Source organism: Rattus rattus, chromosome 1, assembly GCF_011064425.1.
Source record: "Rattus rattus isolate New Zealand chromosome 1, Rrattus_CSIRO_v1, whole genome shotgun sequence".
Taxonomy (NCBI): Eukaryota; Metazoa; Chordata; class Mammalia; order Rodentia; family Muridae; genus Rattus; species Rattus rattus.
Window position 1 is genome coordinate 161,553,216 of NC_046154.1, and position 10,487 is coordinate 161,563,702.

A 10,487-nucleotide genomic window follows, 5' to 3' on the forward strand; every position below is an offset into this window, starting at 1 on the left:
GGATATTTTATGTATTTACATTTCAAATTTCATCTCCTTTCCCAGTTCCCCCCACTCCCATGCTCCCTCTCCCTGCTTCTATAAGGATGCTCCCACCTCACTGCTCTGGTATTCCCCTACACTGTGAAATTAAGCCTTCACAGGACAATGGGCTTCTATCAGTGCCAGATAATGCCATCCTTGGCTCCATATGTGGCTGGAGCCATGGTAAAAAATATTGACTAATCCTACATCCAATAGAGGGCTAATATCTAATAAATACAGAGAAATCAAGAAGTTAGACCCCAGAGAATCAAATAACTATATTAAAATTGCTGGTGGAGGGGTAACTGGGAAGTGGGATATCATTGGTTGGGAATTTAGTGGAGGAGGTAACCAGGAACTGGGATATCATTTGAGATGTAAATGAATGGAATGATTAATTTAAAAAAAACTATCACAAAATATGGGGTACAGAGATAAACAAAGAATTCTGAACTGAGGAATATCATGTGGTTCAGAAGCACCTAAAGAAATCTTCAACATCCTTAGTCATCAGGGAAATGCAAATCAAAAAACAACTCAGATTCCACCTCACGCCACTCAGAATGTCTAAAACCAAAAACTCAGGTGACAGCAGATGCTAGCAAGGATATGGGGAAAGACAAACATTCCTCTATTTTTGGTAGGATTGCAAGGTGGTTCAAACACTCTGGAAATCAGTCTGCTTGTTCCTCAGAAATTAGACATAGTTCTACCTGAGATCACAGCTATACCACTCCTGAGCATATACCCAAAAGATGTTTCAACACATAACAATGACACATGCTCCCCAATGTTCATAGCAGCCTTATTTATAATAGCCAGAAGCTGGAAAGAACCCATATGTCCCTCAACAGAGAAATAAATGCAGAAAACATGGTAATTTACACAATAGAGTACTACAGAATTAACCAGATCTCCCAGGGACTAAACCACTACCAAAGACTGTACATGGACTGACCCATGGCTCTAAGTGCATATGTAGCAAAGGATGGCTTTGTTGGGCACCAATTGAAGGAGAAGCCCTTGGTCTTGCAAAGGTTGGACCCCCAGTGTAGGGGAATGTCAGGAGGCAGGAAAGGGGGTTGGTGGGAAGGGGAACACCATTATAGAAGAAGGGGAGGGTGATGGGATAGGGGACATATGTCCTGGAAAGTGAAAAGGGGATAACATTTGAAACGTAAATAAAAAAAAATCCAATAAGAAAGAAAGAAAGAAAGAAAGAAAGAAAGAAAGAAAGAAGAAAGAAAGGAAGGAAGGAAGGAAGGAAGAAAGAGAGAAAGAAAGAAAGAGAGAAAGAAAGAAAGAAAGAAAGAAAGAAAGAAAGAAAGAAAGAAAGAAAGAAAGAAAGGAAAAAAATTACTTCATGAAGTTCTTAGGCAAATGGACGAAACTAGAAAAACATCATCCTGAGATAACCCAGTCATAACAAATAATAATATTTCTAAACTTCAAAACTCATGCATGTCTTTGTTTATCTTTGCTTTATAAATAAATAAATAAATTCTAAAGAAATAATATTTAACACGAAATATACAGTGTTAACCATCTAATATTGTCAACTATGAACATAATGCTGTAGCTCTATAAGACTTATTCAACTTGATAACTAAACTGATATAACCCTTGACCAGAAATGTTCAAGTTCTCCAATACCTCACATTTGGCTACTACTCTTCTACCCTCTGCTCTGAGCTGGTTATAGTGACCCCTGTATTACTTGTCAGTCTGTGATATGATTGTTCTCTTTAGAAACATCTTCAGGTTCATTTGTGTGTTGTATATGTCAAGATTTTCTTAGAATATAAGGCTGAGTAATATTTCACTTTATGTATTTTACAAATTTTAATTTTTAAGTCATTAATTTTTATATTATATTATGATTTTTTCACTAATCTTCAGATAGACATTTAGGATATTCCTATATCTGCCTAATGTAAATGATGATGAAAATACATGTGTATAATAATGCCTGTTAAAGGTCATAGTTTTAGTTCTTTTGCAAATATATCCAAGGTGATATTTCTGGGTCATATGCTATTTCTGTTTTTAACTTTCCATTAACAGTATATATGTTGTTAATAATTGTTTGCTTGTTGTCATTTTTGTTGCTGAGACAAAGTCAAACTATATCTTCAGACTGGCTTGGAATTTATGCTCCTTTAATGTCAGCCTCTCCAAAATCATCAGTTAGAGGTATGAGCATGGTGTGACCACCACTTCCATGTTTCCTCTTTTTTTTCTTTTATTAGATATTTTCTTTACTTACATTTAAAGTGCTAACCCGTTTCCTAGTTTGTCCTCTGGCAACCCCCTGTCTTATTCCTTCTTGCCCTGCTTCTATCAGGGTGCCCTCCCAACCACTGCCTCCCCAGCTCCCTGCCCAGGCATTCCCTTATACTGAGGCATCAAGCCTTCACAGAATAAAGGCCCTCTCCTCCCATTGATGCCTGACAAGGCCGTCCTATGCTACATATGTGACTGGAGCCATGGGTCACTCCATGTGTACTCTTTGGTTGGTACTTTAGTCCCTGGGAGCTCTGGGCAGGTCCATTTAGTTGATTTTGTCCTTCCTATGGGATTGCAAACTTCTTCAGCTCCTTCAGTCCTTCCTCTAACTCCTATATTGGGGACCCCGTTCTTAGTCCAATGGTTGGCTGTAAGCATCTGCCTCTTGTATTTTCCCAATAAGAGTTTTTATAAACTGTCCCCAATGCAAGATGACTAACTATATTCAAGCCCACTGTCTGTATTATCAATTGAAATATTTTATCCTTTTACATTTACATGATTCCTTGAATATTTTGGAGGTTAACTACTCAGTTACTATGTATTGAAATATTCCTTTCCATCCCTTAAGTTGACTTTTTCTCTATTGTTTGATTTAATACAAACAATCTTTTCTGCTTTCTTCCTTACCCATTCACGTATTTTTGCCAAACTTACACTATCAAAGAAAACACAAATAAAAAAGTTACTTTTATGGAGATTACTTTGTTATTTTCTCCTAGAAATTTCCATATATATACCATGTTTAAGTCTTTCACCTATTTTACAGGAGAGTTTACTGCAAAGACAGACTCTGCACCCTGACACAATGCTTTTTTCTTCATATTTATATATCCCTTAGTTTTTCCTCAATTTTAATTTTCATGTTATAGTATTTAGTCATCCTATTTATTTACTATAATTTATTTCTTAGATTTATTTTCATTTAAAATGTAAGCTAAATACCCAATTTAATTTCTTTGCATGTCAATATCCAGTTTTCTTATCTCTACTTATCATAGCAACTAACATTTCTATTTGCAGATTCTTGATATCTTGTCACATATCACATTTCACTGGCAGAGAAATCCATAGATCAGGAAATGAATGCCTAGAACCTCTTTCCAAGAAAATTTTAGATGAGCTCAAAGTTTCTCAATATCAAATCAATAAAAAATATTCAAAATGTTTAATGGTCAGGGTTTCAGAGTCTGATGGAATTAGCATAGTAATTTTTAAATCAACTTTTAGAAATTGACAGTAAATGCATTAAGTACAAAGTCATGCAGTATGATAATAAAGGACAGGACACACAGCAAAGACATAACTCATGCATTTTATTACATAGGCCACTGTTTAATAAGAATAGACCTTAGGAAATACGGCAAGAAGTAGTAACGAAACAGAGGTGGGGGGCAATGGCTCAGGGAAGAGCTCAATTTAAAATTGCCTATAAATTAGGAAATATTTTTTCAAAGTTGCTTATTGCTCTTTGATTAGCTTTTGCTTCTTACTCAATGGATAAATTCTTTGAAAATAAATTCATTTCTTAAAAATGTCATTCTTATTTAGTTGACATCAAATCAGTCACACTAAGGAAATTTTAAGGTGCAATAAATTTTAAAATGATAACTGGGTCAAGTAAAAATGACATGGAAATTATAAAACATTCAGCTAAGTTAAATACAGTAGTGGATAAGAAATACAATAATGTAAATACCCAACACATATAATATTCCTTTTGAAAAACGAAGCAGTGAATTTCTTTATCCTTAAATTTTATTTGAACTACATCTTTTGATCAAGGTTTTAAAGGATTCTTTTACTTGTTTGTTTCTAAGGGAGTAGATAAAAGCATTCAGCATCGGGGCAACAGGGGTGTTGAGCACAGCTATACCCTTAGTAAAAGCCATTCCTTCCTTTGCTGAAGTTTTAACATTCATGAATATACAGCTTTCATAGGAAATGGAAACAGCAATCATGTTTCCATAGCTCAGCAGAGGGGATTCTTAAAATTGTTCTAAGGATGAATGAATAGGACAGAATCACTATTGCTAAGGTTACAGTGAGAGTAAATACTGCCAAGAAGAATGCTAAGAACTCCAGGAAGGCTGTGTCTGTGCAAGAGATGAGCAGCAAGGGAGAAGAGTCAGGGGTGAAATGGTCAATGATGTTGGAGCCACAGAAATCCAGTTGAAGGCCCATGATCACAGGTGGAAAGATGATGAGAAATCCATCCAGCCAAGAGCCAAGTATGAGCTGCATGCAGACCCTGTTGCTCATTATTGTAGCATAATGCAAGGGTTTACAGGTAGCCACATAGTGGTCATAGGACATAGCAGTCAGAAGGAAAAATTCAGTTGTACCCAAGAGTATGAAGAAGAACTCCTGAGTCATGCAAGAGTTATAGGAGATGGTTATATCTCCTGTTACAATGCTCACAAGGAACCAAGGAATGGAAACTGTGATAAATGCGATTTCTAAGAAAGAGAAATTTCAAAGGAAGAAGTACATGGGCGTCTTGAGTTGTGAATCTATCAGCGTGAGTGCAATAATGGTCAGATTTCCAGTAATGCATAATTCAATAATATGTGAGAAATAAAAAATATAAAAATCATAATGTTTAGCTTTAGATCCTTTATTAATCCCAAAAGAATAAACTCAGTCACAGATATTCGATGTCTCATTTCTTCTTATATTCTGCCAGGTCTGTAGTTATGAAATGAATTAGAGGGTCAGGATAAGTTTGAATTATATTTGTGGTTAAATGCCTTTGTTTCATCATACCATATGAAACTTGTAACATTTTATAAAGTGAATCATTAAATCATTCACCAATTAAACTGTTTTAAAAGTGAACATTTACCATCTCCAAACAATTACGCATCTGGTGATTGCCTTGGATCTACATATATTTAGTATCAAGGTAATCTCTTAAGAGTTCTAAGTACCTTGATAGATGAAAACAATTCCATGCCAGGTCTTTACTGTAGTACACGAGCAGATATAATAGAAAATTAAAATACTTAAAAATAGAAAATATTATTTTATTCTGAAAATTATTTCAACTATTACATCACTTTGTATAAACCAAATATTAAAATGTTATTTGTCAATATCAGAAAATGTTTAAAGCTGTTCTTGACTGTCTGAAGAATAGTTTAGCAAGGGAATCAGAACCATTAAAATCAACATTTGTATACTCCTAAGGAAACAAACTCAGAAATCTCCAAATTTCACAAAAACTTATAGTGTTTTTTTTTTATCAAACTAAATAATATTTTCATTACATAGAAAAACGTTAACAGCCAGGTAAAGAACTCAGGGCACAGAATAACTAGAAAATAGAAAAAGGAATATATGAACTACAGCACAGAACATACACTTGCAAGTGTGTAATGCTAAGTGTTCTTAGCTAAGGACATCAAACACAAATGTTCAGTGGGATTTTAACCAACTGTCAGTGTTTTATATCTTGTTTTGGGCCATTGTTCGCACTTCTCACTATGTCTATGGTTTTTGATTTTCATACATAACAAAGTTATATCATGTGTAGCTAAAATTTAGGGAAGTAATTGAGCTATATACAATAACAAGAACACACTATGGGATTAATCCAAAGGAAACCTGAAGTAGAAGTCTGATAGGTGAAATGGTTGGATGTTGTTACAAACTGCTAAAAGCCAAACCCTCCAAAGTAACACTCTAAAATTTGTGCTTTAAGGAAGTTGAGAAATCCTTGGGTTCAAATGAGCAGCAAATTTGTCAGTGGGCACCCAGACATCACTGAACACTATTTTTAAAAATCTCAGAGCTAAAATGTCTTGCTTTTTTTTTTTTGCTTGTTTGTTTATATTGAATAGAAATGTTTCTGGGTACAACTTATGACTTAATAGTAAATTTTAATGTCGTGGAAACAAAATATGGAAGCTGACAAGCAGAAGAGGAATTCAGAGACAGAAGTTATCCTATCTTGGTAATGTAGCTAAGACTCTCAGGAAAGATGGGGAAGGAAGAGGATAAGGAAGAGAAAAGAAGGAAATGGAACAAAATGAAGAAAGGGTAAAAGGGAAGAAGGCATCCACATTGTCACAATATTTGAGGCAATACTTATAGCTAAGAGGCAATAAAGCTGTATATTTGGTTTGCTCCATAGGTGAAACTCTTTCTTGGTAAATGAGGAAAATACATAAAGCATGAGGGAGAATCAAGAATCAACATCCTAGGGTTGGGGATTTAGCTCAGTGGTAGAGCGCTTGCCTAGCAACCGCAAGGCCCTGGGTTCGGTCCCCAGCTCCGAAAAAAAAAAAAAGAAAAAAAAAAAGAATCAACATCCTTTGGTGATGGAGATCTATGTGATCTCTTAGTAGAAACTGTTGAGATAGAACATCACCTGAAATCCTTGTTTGTAACCCGAACAACTAGTACCTGGTATCTTGTGTTTTCTAAAATTTCACAAAATAACAAAGTCCTTACCATGGATATTATAAAATTCAACAAATACCATAGTTTCCTCTTTGGCTTCCAGTAAATCTTGTAAAAGAAAGATGACCCGTAATTATAAATTCTCATTTTTACACCATTATTAGAAAATGGTTTCTCTAAATATACTTTCCATAAGAAGCATTTCCATTTTATGTTTTCACCTACTCCTTGAAACAGATACAAGCGAAGCAAAGATAAACTCTGTGTGTGTGTGTGTGTGTGTCTGTGAGAGAGAGAGAGAGAGAGAGAGAGAGAGAGAGAGAGAGAGAGAGAGAGAATGTGTGTGTTGGTTTGTATTGTCTTTACCTGGATTTGGTAAATAGTGATAAATTAGAGTGATACTAGCCTCATAGAAGAAGTTTAGAATGCTACTTCGGTTTTTATTTGTTTTCATAATTAAAGGATTAGCTAAAGATATTCATTTTGTGTCTGAAAGAATTTGCAGCGAATCATAAGGCTCTGGTACTAATTACTCTGATAGTAATGTCTTCTGGACTAACGCTTCCTTTAATTGCAATGACGTGTCTCTCTATTTCTTCTGGTTAGGTTGAGATTGAAGTCTATTTTGTCTGGTATTAGGATATCAATACCTGCTTGCTTCCTGGTTCTATTATGTAGGGTACAATTGTCCAACTTTTACTCTAAGGCAGTACCTATCTTTAAAGCTAAGATGTATTTCTTGTAGACCTCTAGCAAATAGATTTTGCTTTTTGATCCATTAAGTCTGCAACTGTGTTTTAATTTGAGAATCAAGGCCATTGATATTTAAAGTTATTATTGAATGTATGGGTTATTGTGATCATTGTGTTGTTAATTTTTCATGATGTTTATGTTCTCAGTGATATTTTGTATTTTAATAGTTATGGCTTTGTAGTTCTTTCTATAGTCTCTCAGCTATGTGGATTCCTATACTTCTTTATTGTCAGACCTTCCTGGGCTCCCTCAGTGTTTGCCCCCTGATGAGCCTTGCTATTGCATGTGGAAAAGTTTGTGTTTATAAAAAGAACATTCTGCCTTTGCCATTTGACTGGTAACACTGTTGAGCCAGTTCCTCTTTTTATCCTAAGAGCATATACAAGGTTTTTCACTGTGCCTCCAGGGATTTTCCACCTAGTGGAATGTATGTATATATTTTTTTTCCCTTGAGTGATTGACTCTGATTTTACTCAGGAAATTAAAATTATGTTTTTTGTAGAAAGAGGAGTTGTAGTTATTCCTCAAGGGGATAGGATAGTTCAATTGCTTCTTTTGCCCCAGTTTTATACTAACAATCCTGTGTTTAAATCTGCTCGAGGAAATCAAGGTTTTGGGTCCAAATGGCCTGGAGCATTTTGAGTGTCCTCTTTAGAGGAAAGTTCCACACTCACTCTATGGGTTGAAGGAAAACATCTACATGGGATTCTAGATACCAGAGCTGATATGAATATTATAGCTAAAGTCTTCTGGTCAAAGGTCTGGCCCTTAGAGATACCTCATTCTACCTTTTAAGGAGTGGGAACAGCTACAGCTCCTCAAAAAACAAAAAAATAAACAACAAAAAAAAAAACAGCAAGATTCTTAAATGGAGAGATGCGGAAGGACATGAGAGATGGTTTCAGCCTTTCCTTTTAGAACAAATCCCTATCACCTTGTGGGGACAAGGTGTACCCAATGATATACAGGGTGTACTAACAACTAGTCTGTACATAGCATGATAAAGAAACAAGGCTTCATCCCAAGAAAGGATTGGGCAAAAAATTCAAGGCAAACCTTATATTGTAAGTGAAGAACTAAAATAATTAAACTTCCTCATGATACAACAGGCTTGGGAAACTTATCCAAAGAGTCACTCTTAATAAGCCTTCTCACATTAAAACTTTGCCTATTACCTGGAAGAGAAATGATCTGATGTGCATTGAGCAGTGGCTCCTGTCCAAGCAAAAATTGGAGGCTGCACATCAATTAGCACAGGGGCATCTACAAGCTGGTCATATTGTTCCTTCACTTCCCTTGGAATACACTGACTTCGTGATTAAGAAAAAGTCTGTAAAGTGGAAATTATTTCAAGATTTAAGGAAAATTAACAAAACTATGGTGTCTATGGGACCTACTAAGCCTGGACTCCCTTCTCCTGTAGCTATACTAAAAAATTGGCATATGATAGTTATTAACTTAAAGAATTGTTTCTTTACTATTCCACTAGATCCTAAAGATTGTGAGAGATTTGCTTTTAGCATTCCTTCCATAAGTCTTCAGGAGCCTTCTCATTGTTATCATTGGGTTGTATTACCTCAGGGGATGGCCAATAGTCCTACTATGTGTCAGGTGTATGTAGCCTCTGTTCTAAAGCCTTTGAGGTGGAAGTATCTACAGATACATATTATCCCTATATGGATAATATTTGTTAGCAGTTCAAGATGAAAAAGAATTGTTGACAGTATATGCTGATTTACAAGAAGATTTGGGCACTGCATGGTTAATGACTGTCCCTGAAAAGGTTCAAAAGAATATCCCTTATCAATGTTTATGGCATGAAATATTACAAAAAGGGATTCACCCACAAAAACTAAAAATTAGATTTGATACACTAAAGACCTTAAAAGATTTTCAAAAATTATTAGGGGATATAAATTGGCTTCAAACAACATTAAAATTAACCACAGGACAGTTGAAGCCATTATTTGATGTTTTAAAAGGGGATTCCTCTCTAAGTTCCCGTAGACAATTAACTCCAGAAGCACATGAATGGTTAAATTTAGTACAACAAGCTTTGGAAGACACTCACCTTAATTATATTGATTATTCTTGGCCTCTTTTGTTTTGTACTTTTGTATCTGATCTGATTTTGGCAGAATAGTCCTTTAATTCTGGTTTATTTACAAGCTTCACCTTCAAAAATAGTGATGGCTTATCCTCATGCCATGGCTTAATTACTGTTCAAGGCTCAAAAAGTTATCTTATAGACCTTTGGCAAGGAGCCAGATCTTATAATTATTCCCTGTACCAAGGACCATCTAACAATATTTAGTCCAGGGTTTTACAGATTCTGCTATTTTAATGTGCACTGTGGTTAGTCAGTTTGATAACCTTATCCTGATAGTAAGATTTGTCAGTTTATTGAAATGTATCCACTAATTTTTTCCATGAATTATTGTTAGTTCCCCTTTGCAAAAAACTCATTTAGGGTTTACTGTTGGTTCTTCCAATGGATGTGCTGCGCTAGCATCTGGAGAGAAGGTAGAGGTTATAAAAGTTTCGTTTATTTTTTCTCCATCTTTATTAACTTGGGTATTTCTTATTTACATTTCAATTATTATTCCCTTTCCTGGTTTCCAGGCCAACATTCCCCTATCCCCTCTCCCTCCCCTTCTATATGGGTGTTCCCCTTCTAATTTTTCTTCACACCTAGCAGAATCAAAAGCCTTACAACTAGCTTTCGTAATGTTTCCTGTTGAACCTTGTGACATATATAGATAGTGTGTATGTGATTAAGATTGTTTTACCTCTTGAGACTGCTGCCTTTTTTGCTCATGTTTCATCCATTTGTTCCTTCTTATTACAAGTACAGGCTTTGCTATGGAAGCATAAGGAACCTGTTTTTGTAGGCCATATAAGAAGACATTCCATGTTACTTGCCCCTTAACACAAAGCAATGAGTTGGTTGAATCTTATACTCAGTTTCCATGTTAATATACATTAATGAATTGTACTGTCTATGATAAAAATCATAAAAA

General features: G+C 35.3%; 1 pseudogene; it reads right to left on the reverse strand.

Moving 5' to 3' along the window:
* Positions 1-4,061: 4,061 nt before the first annotated feature.
* Positions 4,062-4,976, reverse strand: LOC116889949 (annotated as a pseudogene).
* Positions 4,977-10,487: the final 5,511 nt, after the last annotated feature.